This window comes from Pelodiscus sinensis, chromosome 17 (genome assembly GCF_049634645.1).
Source record: "Pelodiscus sinensis isolate JC-2024 chromosome 17, ASM4963464v1, whole genome shotgun sequence".
NCBI lineage: Eukaryota > Metazoa > Chordata > Testudines > Trionychidae > Pelodiscus > Pelodiscus sinensis.
Window position 1 is genome coordinate 2,870,586 of NC_134727.1, and position 19,341 is coordinate 2,889,926.

General features: G+C 58.6%; 1 protein-coding gene across 6 annotated transcripts in view; it reads right to left on the minus strand.

Annotated features, from left to right (window-relative positions):
- Positions 1-19,341, minus strand: part of CXXC5 (CXXC finger protein 5) — a 105,623-nt gene that overhangs the window by 18,858 nt on the left and 67,424 nt on the right. The window contains exon 1 of one of the 6 annotated variants that reach the window (XM_075900106.1): positions 8,549-8,567. The exons of the other annotated variants lie outside the window; for them this stretch is intronic. The gene's annotated coding sequence lies outside the window, so the exon portion shown is untranslated. Of the gene's footprint in view, positions 1-8,548; positions 8,568-19,341 lie in introns of those variants that run through there. 6 annotated transcript variants of the gene reach the window in all.

Sequence of the window (19,341 nt, forward strand, 5' to 3'; positions counted from 1 at the left end):
CCGCTAGCAGGAGAGGGGGCCCTGAGACACGGCTGAGACGCAGGATATTAGCATGGCTGCGAGTCCTAGTCCCCTGCCCTCGCGACAGGTCCAAGCACTGTCTAGACCTGTGCATCACGCCCCCTTTTAGATTTCTGAGAAACCCTCATGCCCCCCTCCCAAAAATATCAGCAAAAAAAAAAAAAAAGGAAGTGAACAGGGCAGCAAAACTTGATGGTAGGGGGCTGGAATGCCTCATACCCCCCCCCCCCGGAATTTCTTCATGCCCCCCAGTTTGGGAACCCATGGTCTAGCCCATCCCTACAGGTGTCTGTCTAACCTGCCCTTATATATCTCCAGAGACGGGGATTCCACAACCCCCCCAGGCAATTGATTCCAGTGTCTAACCCCCCTGCCAGGCAGCCTAAAGCTCCCTTGGTGCAGCTTAACAATGACAGGCCAACCCAGGTGAGCTGGTGTAGCCCCACTGGCGGCCAAAGAGAGCCGCGACAGAAAAGCCAGGGAGAGCTGGTGAAAGGCTGCCCACGGGGCTGGAGTCGGGGATCTGACACCAAGTCCCCGTCTCCCATGCGGCACTCCGGGGTGTCCCACCTTTCGTGCACAAACGCCTGCAACTGGCAGCCCTGGGGCCCTGCGGGGCGCGAAGCAGGAAAAGCATCTAACAAGAGGATGTGAGATAAAGTCCCCGGGCTGCCTTATCTGACACCCTCCTGTGACTGCTTTTCCTGCTGACCCTCCCTCCGCCAGCTCCGGGGTGTGGAAGTCACACTTGTTTGGCACACCTAGTGCGGAGTGGCCAGCCCCCGCCTGGAACGACGCCCACCCCAACTCACTAGCCTGGCCCCGACCAGCTGAGCCCGGAAAGGGCCGGGGCAGGCCAGGAATGCAAGGGGGGGATTCTGCTGCACAGGCATCCAGACGTCTTTGCAGCCTGGAGCGTCACAAACAGGTCACAACCCCCACACAAAGAAACACCCAAGGGGCAGCCGGGCCGTGGCTCTGGAAACCCAAGGCAAGGTGGAGGGGGTGCAGCCAAACGGGCAGAAAATCCAACACAGGCCCAAGGGGGCGCCTCCCTTTTGGCCCTGCTCCCCGCTTATGGCCTGGGTGAATCCGTGCCCAGGGCCCCGTCGCCCCAGCCTGCAAAGGCCAGTCCCCACGGCGCTAGCCCCATAGAAGAGTTCTCCAGGGCTCGTCCCCGACAGAGCCCAATGAACGGGGTCTGAGCTCAGCTCTTCTTCCCCCAGTGCAAACCTTGGGGGGGGGGGGGCGCTAACCCTAACCCTGCCAAACTCAGGGGACGGACAGCATCCGCATTGCTGCACGTCGGCACTAGCCCCGGATCCTGCCCTGCGGGTCTTGGAGGAGTTTGCCGCCTGTCTCGCTGACCCCTTCCCTGCCCACGCAGACAAGCCCTGACTCGGCGCGGCGGATTTGGGCAGCAGAAGCTGTTTGCAGCACTCGGGGGTGTCTGCCCGCAGGACGTGCCTGACCCGGGCAGTGGGGACGCTACGGCGGCGGGGGCTGATTCCCTCCCAGCGAGCAGGGCTGGCTGCTCGCGCCGCTGTTATCTGGGAGGCAGCTGCTGCTGCCGAATGCGAAATGGATTGTTCCCTCAGCACGCCTCATCCCTGCTGGGCTTCGGCGCCCCCCAGGAGCAGGCCTGGAGCGTTGGCGCTTCGCAGCGCTGACAATCCGCTGGCTGCGACCCCTGCGGAGCCTGGACGCGGGACGTCTTTGGATAATTAGGACGGCTCCGTAATTGGGATAACAGGCCGTCCAGCAGGCTGCTCCAATTAAGCCGCTTCTCGATGGGCAGCCACCTCTGGGGTGGAAAACGGCAGGTGCGGCGACGCCGCGCCACAGTTCAGCCGCCGTCGGCGCTTGGAGCTGCAGGGCCAGCGTGGGAGGGGGGAGGTACTTACCCCGCTTGCAGTGGGGCTAAGGTCGGGAGGGCAAGGTGAATAAGCCGCCCATGCAGCCCCTTTGCTTTTTGTTTTGAAACTCAGTCTGGGGGGTCCCTCCCTGTAGGGCAGCTGGCACTGGCCACGGTCGGCAGACAGGACCCTGCGCTAGATGGACCGTTGGTCTGACCCCGTCTGCCCGTTCCTATGTTCTTATCTCAGCAGGTGTAAAGGAAAAGGAAAAGCCAAGAAGTTCTCTTCCTTGTGGCCACATTCGCGAAGCCACGGGCATGCCGCCTGCCCGCTCCGCTCACATGGCCAGCTCGTGGGCAAGCTCCAGAAGTCGAGGTCGTAATCGACTTGGCTAGGGCACCGGGAGGCCTTGCGGGGAAGGGTTAATGACAGGCTCAGGACCTTGCGTCTCTAGGTCACTGCGACAGCCCACGGTTGATCAAGATGGACTAAAACTCATTACCACGTCATGTCAACCTCGTCAAGCCGCTGTCCCACCTGCATCCTACCGGCTGCCGTTCGTATCAGTCTCGTATGTCTCCAGCCACCGGTCAGTGTGTGTCTCCACCAGCTGTTTACAAAGGCAGAGCCTTTCTCGTGGCCGGGGGCATGGCCCAAATGCTACCACAGTGGGTTTTTTCATTGGCACGCCCCGAAAACATGGGTCCCTGGAGCACAGGCTGGGAATCTCAGTGCTACAGCTAACAGCAGTGGTGCGTTTTTCTGACCTGAATAATCCTGGTGCGAATGAGGAGTCACGCCATGCAAGTGGATGGAGTTACACTAGCACAGCCCTAATGTCAGTGAGCCAGTGAGTCCCAGGACAACCCCACAGGGCCTCCCCTAAGGGACGGTCATACAAAGCATGCAGGGAGGGGCACGGCTTTAGGTGCTCATCATAGAGAGTTCCACAACGGCTAGCAAAGTGGAGGGGGTGGGCTGGCATCTGAGCTGCTGGGAGATCACGCAGGGGAGTGAGCATCTGGCCTCGCTGATGGATGGGACCTGATCTCCAGTCAGACAATGGCCACATCTCATGTGCAAGCGTGAGCATGCATGTGTCAGTGTGTGCACATGGGCATGTGCGTGTCAGTGTGCGCATGTGGGTGTGCACGTGTCAGTGTGTGCATGTGGGCATGCGTGTGTCAGTGTGCGCATGTGGGTGTGCACGTGTCAGTGTGTGCATGTGGGCATGCGCGTGTCAGTGTGTGCATGTGGGTGTGCATGTGTCAGTGTGTGCATGTGGGCATGTGCGTGTCAGTGTGTGCATGTGGGCATGCGCGTGTCAGTGTGTGCATGTGGGTGTGCACGTGTCAGTGTGTGCATGTGGGCATGCGCGTGTCAGTGTGTGCATGTGGGTGTGCATGTGTCAGTGTGTGCATGTGGGCATGTGCGTGTCAGTGTGTGCATGTGGGTGTGCACGTGTCAGTGTGTGCATGTGGGCATGCGCGTGTCAGTGTGTGCATATGGGTGTGCATGTGTCAGTGTGTGCATGTGGGCATGTGCGTGTCAGTGTGTGCATGTGGGTGTGCACGTGTCAGTGTGTGCATGTGGGCATGCGCGTGTCAGCGTGTGCATGTGGGTGTACATGTGTCAGTGTGGGCATGTGGGCATGCGCATGTCAGTGTGTGCATGTGTCAGTGTGTGCATGTGGGCATGTGCGTGTCAGTGTGTGCATGTGGGTGTGCATGTGTCAGTGTGGGCATGTGGGCATGCGCATGTCAGTGTGTGCATGTGTCAGTGTGTGCATGTGGGCATGTGCGTGTCAGTGTGTGCATGTGGGTGTGCACGTGTCAGTGTGTGCATGTGGGTGTGCACATGTCAGTGTGCGCATGTGGGCATGTGCGTGTCAGTGTATGCATGTGGGCATGTGTGTGTCAGTGTGTGCATGTGGGTGTGCACGTGTCAGTGTGTGCATGTGGGCATGCGCGTGTCAGTGTGTGCATGTGGGCATGTGCGTGTCAGTGTGTGCATGTGGGTGGGCACGTGTCAGTGTGCGCATGTGGGCATGTGCGTCTCAGTGTGTGCATGTGGGTGTGCACGTGTCAGTGTGTGCATGTGGGCATGTGCATCTCGGTGTGCGCAAGTGGGTATGTGCATGTCAGTGTGTGCACGTGGGTGTACATGTGCCAGAGTGCGGGCATGGCATGTCAGTGTGTGCACGTGGCTTGTTGGTGTGTGCACATGGGTGTGGGTGTGTCTGTGTGTGCACGTGGGTGTGGGCGTATCAGTGCGTGCACATGGACGGGCTCATTCGTATCTCCCATGCCGGTTTCATCTGACCCTGTTACGCTCTCGGGGTACATGTGATCCATGCCTGGCTCAGTTAGGCGACCCCCTTCACTAGCTGGTTTCTCGAGGGGCACTTCTTGGCGCGCCCTTTGTGCTGGGAGAGAGAAGGCACCGCGGGGCCCAATACAGCCGGAACCTGTGAGAGGCGCTTACCTACGGCACCCACCGCCCCGGAGAAAGAACCCGTCCCGCTCGCCCACTGAAACCACGGGAAGGGAGAGGAGACCAGGGCAGCGGGGGGGAGACACTTGGGGTGGGTCATTCAGCTCCTCCCAGTGGGTTGCGGCGGGTCGAGATTCATTGTCCCAGGGAGCGACGGCCCAGGCTGGCCCTGGCCTCTCCGCGGCGCCGCAGCCTGCCTGAGGTGACCAGGACAGGACGCCTCAATCTAGGGCTCTCGGCATTAGTTGACTTCTGAGGTTGTCAGTTCCCAGCCTTGTAGCTCCTTCCCAGCAGCCGCGCAGCTCCCCTGCGGCTGTCCATCTTCTCACACGGGGCTGGGTGCCCCATTCCTCAGCTCCCCAGCCCCACACCCAACCCGCCGGGCCTGTCTGCATCAGGAACAGCTACGCCCCTGGAAACCCACCCCAGCCTCCTTCCAGAGCAGCTACGTCCCTAGCACTAAACATTACCCCCAGCCAGTCCAGAACGGGAGGGGCAAGATATTGGAGGGGGAGAGAGAAAGGAGACGGGGCAGAAAGGAACTAGCAGGAGAGGGAAGGAGGAGGGAACAGAAAGAGCAGCACAGTCAAGGTGGCTGGCTCTTGGCTCAGCCTGGGAGCCAGTCCGGATGCTGGAAGCAGCCGGAGCGACTGAGGTGGCCGGCGCGCCGACCCAGGGCCCGGCCTTTAGGCTGGCAGCCGAAGCGAGGAGCGTGTCTGGGGGTGAAGGGGCCTCAGCACCGACTGCTGTGGGCGCCCCGTCCACTGGGAGAGCGGGGATGGGGGGCGGCTGGGGGCTCACTCAGCCACGGGGCAGGAGGGGCAGCTGGCTCAAGGAAGGGAGGGGCAGTTTTCAAGCCGGCAGCCCTGAGCAGAGACCCAAGCGGCCGGCACGCCACGGGAGGCCCTGCAGGCGGGGGGCTGGCCCGGCACAGGCCGCGGCGGCATCGGGGCCAGTGTGTCTCAACTTTGGGGGCCCCCCTTCCCCTTCCTGAGGGGCGGTCGAACCCCAAGGCCCTTTGCTGGCTGCTGTCTCCCCTCGGACTCCACCGGGCCTCCTTGCTGAGGGGGGTTAACACGGCGCCCCTCGTCAGCCACAGGCCTGTGCTAACAAACACCGCTGTGGGGAAAGGGGGCCCCCCCGCTGCCCATCCCCCCGCCAGGCACGGTGGGGTCAGCCGGGCTCCTGTCGGAAGGCGCTTAGTTTCCAGCCAGAGCATTAAGTGTCATGTGACGCCCCCGTTCGTTCAGGCCTTTCCACGGGGCTGCTTAGCGGGCTGGAAAGGGGCCAGGGTTCAAGGGGATGCTGGCACGGTCGGGGGGCCCCGCCAGATTTAGAGCCGTTTGCAAAGGCCAAGCCGTTCCTGGGGTCCCTGGTTTAGCCCAAACGCTGTTATTCCATTGCCCACTCCCCGGCCTTCCTGCCCCGGGCAACCCTCGAACAGCAAACCAGCGCCCACAGTCCTGGGTAACCCTACAATAACAAACCAGCGCACGCAGCCCCGGGTAACCCTACAATAACAAACCAGCGCCCGCAGCCCCAGGTAACCCTACAATAACAAACCAGCGCCCGCAGTCCGGGGTAACCCTACAATAACAATCCAGCACACGCAGCCCCGGGTAACCCTACAATAACAAATCAGCACACGCAGCCCTGGGTAACCCTACAATAACAATCCAGCACACGCAGCCCCGGGTAACCCTACAATAACAATCCAGCACACGCAGCCCCGGGTAACCCTACAATAACAAATCAGCACACGCAGCCCTGGGTAACCCTACAATAACAAACCAGCGCACGCAGCCCTGGGTAACCCTACAATAACAAACCAGCGCACGCAGCCCTGGGTAACCCTACAATAACAAACCAGCGCACGCAGCCCTGGGTAACCCTACAATAACAAACCAGCACACGCAGCCCCGGGTAACCCTACAATAACAAACCAGCGCCCGCAGCCCCAGGTAACCCTACAATAACAAACCAGCGCACGCAGCCCTGGGTAACCCTACAATAACAAACCAGCGCACGCAGCCCTGGGTAACCCTACAATAACAAACCAGCGCACGCAGCCCTGGGTAACCCTACAATAACAAACCAGAGCACACAGCCCCGGGTAACCCTACAATAACAATCCAGCGCACACAGCCCCGGGTAACCCTACAATAACAAACCAGCGCACGCAGCCCCGGGTAACCCTACAATAACAAACCAGCGCCCGCAGTCCTGGGTAACCCTACAATAACAAACCAGCACACGCAGCCCCGGGTAACCCTACAATAACAAACCAGCGCCCGCAGTTCTGGGTAACCCTACAATAACAAACCAGCGCCCACAGCCCCGGGTAACCCTACAATAACAATCCAGCGCCCGCAGTCCTGGGTAACCCTACAATAACAATCCAGCGCACGCGGCCCCGGGTAACCCTACAATAACAAACCAGCGCACACAGCCCCGGGTAACCCTACAATAACAATCCAGTGCACACAGCCCCAGGTAACCCTACAATAACAATCCAGCGCACACAGCCCCAGGTAACCCTACAATAACAATCCAGCGCACACAGCCCCAGGTAACCCTACAATAACAAACCAGCGCACGCAGCCCTGGGTAACCCTACAATAACAAACCAGCGCACGCAGCCCTGGGTAACCCTACAATAACAAACCAGAGCACACAGCCCCGGGTAACCCTACAATAACAATCCAGCGCACGCAGCCCCGGGTAACCCTACAATAACAAACCAGCACACGCAGCCCCAGGTAACCCTACAATAACAAACCAGCACACGCAGCCCCGGGTAACCCTACAATAACAAACCAGAGCACACAGCCCCGGGTAACCCTACAATAACAAACCAGCGCCCGCAGTCCTGGGTAACCCTACAATAACAAACCAGCGCACACAGCCCCGGGTAACCCTACAATAACAATCCAGCGCACACAGCCCCGGGTAACCCTACAATAACAATCCAGCGCACGCAGTCCCGGGTAACCCTACAATAACAATCCAGCGCACGCAGTCCTGGGTAACCCTACAATAACAAACCAGGCAAGCCTATAGTAACAAACCAGCACACACAGCCCTGGTCAACCCTACAATAACGAACCAGTGCATACAGCTCCGGGTAACCCTACAATAACAAACAAGTGTGCACAGCTCTGGGCACCCCTATAATAACAAACCAGCGCACACAGCCCTGCCAACCCTACAATAACAAGCCAGTGCACACAGCCCCAGTCAACCCTACAATAACAAAGAAACGCGCACAGCCCTGGGCACCCCTACAATAACAAACCAGCGCACATAGCCCCGAGAACCTCTACAATAACAAAGCAACTCATATGTAATGAGAACGAAGAGGGGCTGATGAGGAAACACGTCTCAACTTCAAGCCTCGAAAGATTTAGCGCCCAAAACTGCTCCAGTGCCCCAGCAACCCACATCTGTTCCCATATGGACCCCCTATAACTACTCCAAGACTCCCACCGGCCACCCCTGAAATCTCCTGCACTTTCCCAAGCCACTGCCAGGCCACCCACAGCCTTCAGGATGCCCCGGGCTTGCCCCCACGTGACTTTCTTCACTGGCCCTCAGCACATTCCTTCTGCCCCCCCCCCCCCCCCCGCGCCTTCCCGGTCTCCGGTGGCCGTGCCCTGTGGGAGCGGCCATGGGGCACGAGGGCGTGAGCGAGTCCTATGCACGTCAATGGGCCGGGGGGGGGGATGGATTCAAAGCACTCGAGCCGGCCCCTGCCCCTCCTCCCGGCGTGACTCCCACTAGCGCTTTCTTCTCAGGCGTCCCATCACACCCCTCCTCCCCAGGGGCTGCAGGAGGGGGGCTCCCCCGTGCAGGCAAGCTGCCGTCAAGCCCCACCGCTGCTGCTGGTGATTGCTGGGAGTCGGGGACCCCCCCCCCCCCCCCCGCTCTGCGGCGAGGCAGAGACACGGCAGGAAGAGCTGCCAGGGAGGAACAGAGGGCGACCACAGTCCCCTGCTGCTTGGTGGGGGCGACCCGACGCTTCCCGCCACGGCGAGGGTGGCTGCAAAGCCCACGGGAGCACGCTGCTCAACCCCCAGCGGCTCTGAGCTCCTGTCCACGGCTCCCCGGACGTGGCCAACCCCTTCTGAGCCAGGGCCAGGCAGCCTCGCTGGGTGGTGGGGTTGGCGACCCCCCCAGACCTTCTCCCAGGCCTCTGCAGTTCTCGGAGTCCGGGGGTTTGCTCGCAGGATGAACTTGGCCCTGGCGAGGCAGTGCTGGCTAAGCAGCGATGCCGGATCAGCGCCGGTCGGGGCTCCAGATAAGAGTTTCCTTGGAGGAAGCGGGAAGGCGTTCTGGAGTGAGGGGGAGGAGCAGAGGGCAGGACACAGCTGCTCCGAGCCAGCTCACCTCGACCCGGCTTCGGGAGAGGAAATCCCGGAGCAGAGCGGCCACGCGGGCCATGGGAAACTTGCAGCGGCTCACCACCCTCAAGGGGACCTCTTGCTTATTCAAGGCTTAGCCTTGACTGGGTCCAAACCAAAACCCTGGCTCCAACACCCCAGTGTCAAAGAGGGGCCCCTACCCCAGACTAGAATGGGCCAGAACAAATTTCTGATCCCAGCACCCTGAGCGTTGGGGTGCGGAAAACCCGCAGCGGGGCTGTCTCAACCGTGCGGCGTGGGGACGCGGCGCGGCGCGGCTCACCTGGGCACGGCGCGACACAGTGGACAAGGCATTCAGCTGACCTGAGGTCTAGTCCCAGCTGCCCTATGTGGCCAGGGTGCCGTGCTGCCGGTATCTTACAAGGGGGCTAACGCTGCCGGCCGCGCCTAGCGACCGATGAATGGAAAGAGCTCGCTGGTATTATTTCGACGCTGCCACGTCACCTTCCAGGGCCATCTGTCCACAGAGCCACCCACGGCACGAGAGTCACACCGGCCTCTCACGACCAAGGCAGGGGCTGGAACGACCCAGACCACAGTGCTCTCCACACACCCAGCAGCACTCTCCTTAGCCAGTGTCCTGACCGGGGCTTGGGGACTCAGGCCTAGTGGTTGGGGTCCCAGTACCACTGCTGGGGCAGGACCAGAGCCAGGCATCAAGGGGCAAAGTCGGCTTTCGTAGCCAGAGTCAGAGTTCAAGCACCGCAGCCTGGGGTCAGGGGTCAGCTGGAGATGCAGGATGGAGGCCGAGGGTCAGAGCCATAATCAGGAGCCCAGGAGCGAGCCAAGAGGCAGGCCCACTGCTACAGCCGGCCGGGGAGTCCGCCTCATTAAATGAACACTTCCTGGAATTCCTCCTGAGCTTACACAGGGCACCCAGCCCAACCAGGGGCCATGAGGAAAGCTGCCAGTCCAGCTCTGGAGGTGGCACTCCCTGTGCGTTTCTCCTCATGAGATTTGTGTGCCAATGCACACAGCCCTGCCCTGGGTCGCACGCCGGCCGCAGGGCCTCAGAGAAAGCAGCACTTGTGTTACGAGGCCTTCTTAGCAAACAGAATCCTCCCGGCGTGTATCCCGGACACCCGGCGTTAGCCCCCCGGCCCGACACCAAACCAGAGCTGAGGCATTCGCTGAGGACCGCTCGCCATTTTGCTACCCTCGGCTAGCAAGCGGGCCGCGTGAGTGGGCTAAGAGAGTGCCATGCCCAAGCGGGGCTCCCCGGAGGGCATTTTGCTACGTACGCTTGCCTAGAACGTGCGGGGGGTGCCGACGGAACCGGAGCGGCGCTGGGACGGATGCAGAGGCCGCGCGCGGCGCTCGCAATGTGGCGTGCAATCAGCGTGCCCCTCACGCCACGTGGCCGTGCTTTGTGTGCGTGTCGCTATACTAACACCGGGGAGGGAAAACCAGCAGAATCTGACAGCCCTGCGCATGGCCGGCGGTAACAAAATGTCTCAGGGGCAGCACATCGAACCCAGTGGGTTGTCCACCACCGCTCGCTGGAGCATCCGCGAGATACCGAACCGCATAAGAACCCTTCCTGCTGGGATTATGAGCTGTAGATCTCAAAGCACTTCACAAAGGGGAGCAAGTACCAGTCTGTCCCTGGTACCGATGAGGCACTGAGCCGGCAAATTACTTACTCCTGCACGGCCAGGCCTTGGAGGGCAGCCGAGGAGTCCTGATTCGTAGGCCAGTGCCCTCGCACTTAAATAGCATGGAGTCATCAAGGCGCATGCGAAATCCAGAACACCCCCCTTCATCCCACCCTCATCCGGTCACGGCAATGCCCCCTTGGATTTCTTGGCTGGAACCCGTGTTAGCGTGCTGGGCCTCCCAGGTCCTCTCTACTGGCTGAGTCACAGAAAAGGGCGTTGAGTCGGTTACCGCCTCTTTAGCGCAAGCCATCGGGATTCATGCTTTTAGATCCAGGCTTCCCAAACCATTCGGCGCATCGCTGCTGGAAAATCCTAACAAGCCACGACGTGGCCCTAACCCGCCCTGCCCGCCTTATCTCCCCCTCCAAAGAGCCTCAGAGCGTCAAGATGCAGCAATTGTCAAATGACAGACGACGCTCTTGCTGATTGTACAACTCAGGTATTCATTAGAGGGAGCCAGGAAGAAGGATGCTGAGCTCTTTGCAAAGCCCGTAAAGACGACAGATTGTAACATCTATCGCCCCTCTGTTATTTCCCTGTTCGGGGCCCAGCAAAACTGGGAAGCCATCAGCCTCTTCAGGTGTAAAAACTCTTGTCTTTAAAAATCATTTCCACTTGCCTTTCATTTTAAATAAATGAGGGTTTGTCTACACTTGCACCTTACTTCGAAGTAGGGAGGCAAATGAAGCATACTGAAGTTGCAAATCAAGCCCAGGATTTAAATACCCCACGCTTAATTTGCATGTTCCCGGCCGGTCACCATTTTAGAAATTCACTAGCCTGGAGTAATTGCCTGTGTCTACACGCGCCAGTGAAACAGGAGTCCGATTTAAAGCCCTAACTCGAATTAGCTGGCATTCCTCCTGAAATGAGGTTAACCAGCTAATTCCAATTAGGCTTTAAATCGGACTCCTGTTTCACTACTCTGTGCTAGTGAATTTCTAAAATAGTGACCGGCCGGGAACATGCAAATCAAGTGAGGGATATTTAAATCCCGGGCTTGATTTGCAACTTCTGTATGCTTCATTTGCCTCCCTACTCCGAAGTCGGGGGCAAGTGTAGACATATCCTGAGTCTCCTCTGGCCGCCTCTGTTCTCTCAGCCCTGAACCAGAGCTGCACTAAAAGCCTCCCCCAAAAGAAGCTGAAGCTAATGACGAAGAGGGAAAAAAAGAACATAAAAGTTCTGCTTCTTCGACGCTGTCAGAGAAGCTGTTTCCCGGTGTGCATTGATTAGGGGCTGCTCTGTGCCTTCGCATTGTCTGAGACTTAATGGGAACGAGCCGAACGCCAAAAGAAAACAGACGCCGTTTCCATCTCCAAGACGAGGAACCAGAAGTCCATCATTGTGTCCGCGGCAGGATTTCGGTCTGTCCGTCATTTCTGAAAGCGCAGCAATCTGCCACGCCGTTTGTCTGCCCGTCTATCTAGCGAGGCATCTATAATGTGCTTGCTCCTAAGGCACGAAATACAGCAATTCTAAGAATCGCTGCTCTCCTAGAACGGACAGGTTCTTCATTCTTGTCTTGGCTAGGCCGTGCATTCCCGTGAGACATGCAGGCGGGAACGGAAGGGAAAAATTGTGCAGGCCTTGCGTGTGATTTTAGCTTCTGCCACGGGGTGAGAACAAGCCTTTGCAAAGGGTGTAGGTAGTTCCACTGCCAAAGACAATCGCACTGTCCTCCAGCAGCTGTAATCCCCCACACAACGGGAGGGTCTTAGATGGCTGCGTAGATATGGTCACTGCCTTAATGAAGCCCATGGAGGGCTTTGCATTGGAGGAATGAGTTTTCAGGTGACACCAAAACTCTCCAGAGAGCCTGCGTTGACCCGCACAGGCTAGCAGGCGAGCCCGTTCCAGCCTGAATGGGCTTGAGAGAGGGGAATGCTGCTACTTGCTTGAAAGGATATATCCCAAAGGCCCAAGAACACAGGCCCGCCATCCCACAAACCTAAGGGAGATGACGGGCGGTTCGGTTTGTAGCCTACATTGGGCATGAACCCGTGATAAAGGCTGCAACTAAAATCTGCTCTCCTGTGTACCCCAATACCCAAGCAGGCGGCCTACATTGGCTTCAAAGGAAGCTGCACTTTCATGCCCAAGGGAAAGCTCTTGGTGATGAAGCTTCAAAGCAGCTGTTAACAGCCCGGCAGATCACGGCTCGGCTCCCAAAGGTCTGATGCAAAAAGCTGGAATCACAAAGCTTCTCTCCCGCTTTCTTTCCCAGGTGAGGAAGGCAAAATAAAACTTAGCTCTGACTTCAAATGACAACTACCCAGCGAAGTGCTTCTGCGGAATGCAGCATGACCCCAACCAGGGCTGCTCAATATTAGTTAATCGAATAGTCGATTAACCTCACGAATTCTTACTGGTTACTCAACTATTCTATAGTCCTCCCACAGCCAGTGTGCTCTGGCCCCACTCCTGTGCCAGCCCCACTCCCTAGGAGCCTCCTGCCACTCCACGCTGCTGCCTCTGTATCAGAGGCAGCAGTGTATGGTGCCAGGCAAGAACTGAGCTTTTGTTTATCCGTTAATCAGTTAATCTACTACACTATTACATCCCGAACCCCAACACTTCTGGGTCCATTACAACGTGGACCCGAAGACCAAGAGGGATCTGAAGTGTGTGGCACTCGTGAGACTGTCTCTTATTCTTTAACAGCAGCGGATTTCGCTGGATTACGGCTCAGCACAGACTCCCAGCAGGGAAAAGACACCGGTTGCTCCCTGTCAGGCTTTCATCTTGCCCTGGTTGGCTCCATTCTCCTCCCGCCAACGCCATCTTGGAAGCAAGACAGATCCAGAGAAGGATGCCACTGACAGCTCTCAAGGGATCGTGGCTAAACGTCTCTTCGTAGCCACCGCTGGGTGACAACCTGAGTGGTGCAGGCATCTAGCCAGCATCCTCCAAATGAGCAATCACTGCTGCTGATTCTACAGGAGCCTTCCAAAGCTGCAACGGTAGCAACGATATGGTGCCTCCAACCATTCTGAGCCAGGGACTATCCATTCTGGTGCCCTCTCCCTATCGGCCTGTGCTCTGCGAAGACCCCGGCTCTGTCTCAGCCCTCCTATAAATAGGTGGATAAACATTTGGAATTTCAAGACAGGCCGTGAGTCCTTTTAACACACAAAAGTAACATTAACAATTCCCACAAGCAGAGTCAAGGAGATAATTCGTCTTGATGGTTTTCAATCTCCAGGCTTGCCGGCAGAATACTTAACTAGCTTCTAAACCGTAAGCTGTCTCCTACATCGGAAAGCCTTCCGGGGCAGGCCTGTTGATACCTGAGCGGCGTACAGCCCGATGCGCGTGGTTGATTCCTGGCAAATCGTCATGGCTGAGAGCTGGACTAGAATTTCGTCACGATTCAAGAGGGTCTCCGACGCTTGGGTCATTGCCTGGAGCGCTTGTTACTCGTTCCCAGATTCCCTGGGTTCGTCTTCTTCAAGAGCATTTATGGGACCCAAATCATCCTCCAGATGCAGAAACTGTGACGATTCCCCAAGTGAATTCATTACATCAGCAGCGGTTTATTATTTCTTCTTATTCGAGCACGTGACGGGTCTGTTGCCGTGAAACTTGTGCAGACCACAGGGTCAGATCAACACAAGTCAGCAATTCCATTTCCGACGGACACGGAGACCGCGGAGCCTCGGTTTCACTGGGCGAGGCTGTGTCTGAAAAGATGAGCCGCGTGCCATGCCGCAGAAGGCTAGCCAGGGCACGGTCTGGCAGACCACCCGAGAAGGACGCTTCACAGACAGGTCCCCTCCAGAACGCTCCTCTGGGGGCACAGCCTCGAGGGCAGCTGAGCTCAGCTTCCGGCTGCAGGGGGGCACCGGGACACGTGCACTCTCCGGGGAAGCCAGCGCCTCAGTTCGGAAAGGGTTGGGCGATTCAGTGCGGCACGTTGAAATGCACCAGGGAGCAGAAGCGGGGCCGTGATGGCGTCTGACCCTTCTCCCCCAAGCAGCTCACCCTTATTCTCCGCCTGACGTTGCCAAGCGCTCCCCAGGCCTCGCCGGGAGCCAGCAGCACGGCCAGGAAGTGACACGGATCTGGGTGGCAGTGGCACCGGTGGGCAAGGAAAGGCAACAGCCACTCAGCTCCAAGCCCTGGCCGGCTGAGCAGGAAGGAGCGAGGGAGCGAGCCAGCTCAAGGCCTAGATCTCCGGTCCCAGCCCTCCCAGGAGAAGTGTGTGTGTGGAGGGGAATTATCTATTGTCTGCGGCTCATGGATTTATTGCATCACCTCTGCTGCTGCCTCTGTGACTCCAAGAGTTGCTCAGAGGCCAATAAATACCCTGTTGAGCTTTCCAGCCCAGAGGTTTATCTACTAGTAACAAGCCCCCAGAAGAGACATTTCCTATACACAGATGCAGGCCCCACTCACGTCAACGGCAAAACTCCCGCGAGCTTCCTGGGGGCCAGGGTTTCTCCGGAAAGGCACCGAAAGCTGCCACCAGCCATGCCACCATCTTGGGGAGGAATCAAGCCCTACCACCGACAGCCACAAACACGCTATGTGCCCAGAGACTGCCAGCCTCCTGGATAGAGGGGAAACATCCTCCAGGCCGAGCAATCACTTGGGTCTCATCTGGCTGGCTCCTCAGCCAGCACCAGGGCCTGGCCAGCCGGGAGCTGATGAGATGGAAACGCAGATCTCAGCACGATCCACGGGGCCCCCAGCGCCAGGCCTGACGCAGTTCCAGGGGAAGTGCCTCCGGATCGGCTGCCCGTTGCCACAGCAACCCGAGTGTCCCCCTGTGTCCCACCACCCGGCACGGAAAGTGGCTCCCTGTTTATTTTACGGGTGGTCGCTATGGAAATAAGGAGACGTGCAAATGTCAGACAACCCAGGCGCTTGCTGGAAATCCACTTATCTCCATGGCCGCCGGGAATGTCCAGACCCGGGGTGGGGATGAAGATAAGGCCACGCCAAACGTCCGTCTGAATATGCAAAGACTCCGCTTGCCTGGGGCAACACACAGCATCTCTCCTCTCCCTCCGCACGCCGCAGAGCCGGGCCCCAGGGGCCACGACGCGGAGGGAAGGGCCGGCCCGGCCCCTTCCGCCAAGTGAGGCAAGAGGCTGCCCGCCACCTGCGTGCTCCCCGCAATCCCACAGATGCCGGCGGCTTGGCAGGCTCCCTGCTCCTGATGCTGTCAATGTGCAACGCGTCCGCCCCCCTCTCTGCCCTCGGCTGCCAAAGCTGCTGCGCTCCCTGCCCAAATCCTGAAACGACTGTCACGAAAACCGACCAGCTTGAGATTCGGGAAGGCAAGAGCCTGGTTTTTTCATCCTTCTCCCTCAAAATGGAATCGAACAGCTCTGTGTGTCCGGGCCAGTCTCACCGGCAACGGGCAGCAGCATCTGCCATTCAAGTCCCACAGTACGGGTCTCTGGGGGCAGCATTTCATCGCTCTCCACTGTTGCTGGCTGGCACTGCCTTCCGAATGCTTCCCTTCGCCTTTCTCCTGCAAAAGGCACCCCTGGAGTCCAGCGCTGGATACATACACCCAGCCCAAGAATCACATGGGGGAAGCCTTTTCCCCTTATTCAAATGTTTTGCATGGGATTGGGGTAGCGGGAAGGGCTAGTGCTGAAGGATCACCCCACGCACGGACAGCAATCTAGGCATCTTCTCCCCCCAAGGTGCCTCCTCCTCGTGTCTCGCCCCGCCCTTAAGGGATCCCTCCTCATGCAGCTGAATTTCTACGGCGCCTCGGATGCTCTGCAAAGAGAGATGCCAAATAACATTTGTGACCGTGAGCCACGGACCAGACCAGGTGACCGAATGGCCGTAACGGCTATGGACCGGGGGTGCTTCATGCAAGATGGACACCAGGCCGTGGGAAAGTGGACGGAAACCGAGCACAGTGAGCCGCAGGGGTGAGCAGATACCAGCTCCCGCCATGCATGTGACCGGCTATCGCCTTTTGTAACCCTCCTCCATCCACACGACTGGGACCAAGTTAATACTGAGCAACGCCTTCCAAGCGCTCCCTTTTCCTCCGGCACCCGGCACCAGAGAACCGTGGGCATTGCTAGCAAAAACCGAGCGAAGGAAGCCACCTGACTCCCTCAGGCGGGAAGGGAAACTGGCAGAGAGCGGAAGGAGCTGCTAGAAGGACTTTCAAATTTTCCTAGACGTCAGAGGCACTGCAGAGGGAAGGAGGGGCCAGGCCTGTTAACTGGGGCAGGCCCAGACGCTCCGGGCAAAACATTCCATCCCAAGCAGAGCACCAAACTGGTGCACAAAACCGTTCAGCGCCTTTCAGGTACACTGCGATCCATGGGAGAGTGCGCCGGAGCAGGCACGTTTTTGTGACAAGAAAGTAGTCGCTGGGTGAGACCAGTCGTCGTGACGTTACACACGTGGGCGTTCGAGCACAGACACGGGTATCAAATGACAGACTTATAACAGCCAGAATTTGGAGGGAAGGGGCATAACTGATAACCAGATCGACTGGCAAGAGAGGAGCCTTTGGAAAGTAAAGGAAAACGTTGCCGTAGCTGCGTCGCTCTGGAAATATTTTGAGATACACGACGGATAAGGTCGCAGTCGAACCGGGCTCACAGAAACGGGGGCTGTCTTTCTGTAACAGGAAAGATTACTTCTTATTACTGGACTGTGCTCCATTTTCTCTGCAACGTAATACCCCATTGTAAATCGGTTTGCTCTCCACAGGCTTCCAGATGAGTTAGTACCAGAGAGCGGCCAACAATTCACAAAAGACTCATTTCTGCAATTCTCCGACATATTAGTTCAAGCCCCCGATGCCAAGCCCGCGCGATGGATCGTCAAACAGGCTGGCCAAGCAGCCCGCGCAAAGAGCACGCTAGAACGAAAAGGGCCTAGGTGCTCTTGACTCCATCTTGACCAAACTACGGCGGGCAGCAGCGGACGCCGGACGGTTTCTGACAGGAGTAACATGTGCTAACCCCGTCTCTGACCAGGCCACCCCAAAAGGAGCCAACTGGGGCTCAAAGAACAGACCCTCCCCACTGCTGAACTGGCCCCCGAAGCAGGAGTCGTGCTGACAAGAAGTAGCCGCGCGACCAGACACCTGCAGGGGTTCCAAGATGGCGGCTGCTGACAGATGTCTAATGAGAGGCAGGCTAATCCTGCCTTCTCTCAGGAGGTGGTTGGCTGTCCCCCGCCTGCCTGGGGCTGGCTCAGCGTGTGGCTGCGAGCTCTGCACAATACCGTGTTTATTTGGGCTAGATTTTTAAGGCGAGAAAGGGGGAGATTTACCGGTAGCCCCTGGAATCAGCGGGGGCCGCTCCCTGCCAGGGGAGCTTTGTAACCCTGACCCAGCCCGGGTGAGGGGGGCTGGGAAATGTGGGTCCCCCACTGGCGTGCCTGCGTGTCACACCTTCGAGCCGAGGCCCTAACCTCGCCGCGCGGCCAGCCCGTGGGGCAGAGATTCTTCAGGGGAAACGAAGCAAGGTGGCAGGCGAGCTGGCGTGGCAGAGGTCACCTTTGCAATGGAGGGCGTGTTTCGCCCACCTGAGACAGCAGGCAGCCTGGGTGTGGGCGCAGCACGGCCGGCGTGCCCCACCCTGCTCCTCTCCAAGGGAGTCCGGGGCGCCCTGAGTTGGGTGCTTTGTTTCCCGATGGGCTGGTAGCCGGCAGCCGGGCTGGGGCGCCCTCCCTGGTCCCTTCTCGGGCCAGCTCTGGAGTAACTCGACAGGGCTCTGGGAAGAACTTTACCCTGCCCTGGCAGCCAGGGCACCCTGGGATCAATCCGAGCATTTTGCTCTCTAAGGAAGCCCCCCTCCCGTCAAAGGGCAGTCTGCTCTTTTCCACAGCACTAGCCAGTGAGCCCAGGCAAAACACTCCGGCCCTGAACCCCCGCCCCCCCACGCTCAGCGAGCTGTGAGCCCGCCTGCCCCGCTTCCCGAGAGCGGGCACGCTGCACAAAGCCCTTCTCCGGCGCGCTCCCTGCCCTCCGCACCGCTTGTCATCTGAGCAACCCTAGTGGCCTTCAGTTGCCAAGGCTCCGGAGCTGTTCCGGAATCGGCGTTAGCTCAGCGTCTGCCCTGGAGCAAGGAATCTGAAACGCTGCCACTGGAAACGAAAGAGAGCATCCATCATGTCGCAGGCCAGGAACACAGCCAGCCCCAAACAACATGCTGCCTGCGAAGCAGCGCGCCACAAAAGCCCTCGCTTTCATCAGCACTGCAGAGCCAGCGCCCATCGGTCATTTCCACGAAGGACGCGACTGTCTGCGTCGGAGACGGAACTCATCCTCACCGGTGGAACCTAAACAAAAGGGGCCGCCATGCCGGGCCGGGCCGAGCTGCGGGGAACCAGGCTCTTGCCGGGACGGGGGGTGGAAGCGTGCTCAGATCCGAGTCGGGGTCGCTTGCAGGGACGGTGGCAGACCCACACGCCATACCCATGATGCATCGAAAGATGCTGACGGTGATGGAGCGAGGGTTTATGGGAACAACGGTTCATCCTCACCCCACCCCGTGCACAGAGAAAACCCGGTTGTTCCTATCCCCAACTCCCACCTGGGGACCGGTCTCCAGAAAACGATGAACCTCCCGCTGCCAGCCAGCGGAGCATCATATAATAAACCTCCCCACGGAAACAGACCTTTAGAGCCTGTCTAAACACCATCCATCGGCCAAAGGGAAATGCGGAGGATCCTCCAGACCCTACACAGGCAAGCATCCAAAATGCCCACAGAAGGCCCCCCTATCCATGGGACACGTGGCCATACACATGCCTGCTTGAACCGTCCCAGGGAATACCACGCTGCCATGTCGGCCTGCCAATCAGCTAGCACCCACACGGCCACAAGAAACAGACAACTCCGGGATTTGCATCACAAATAAACATAAGCCGAATCCTAAAGCTCCATTTCGCCCTCCA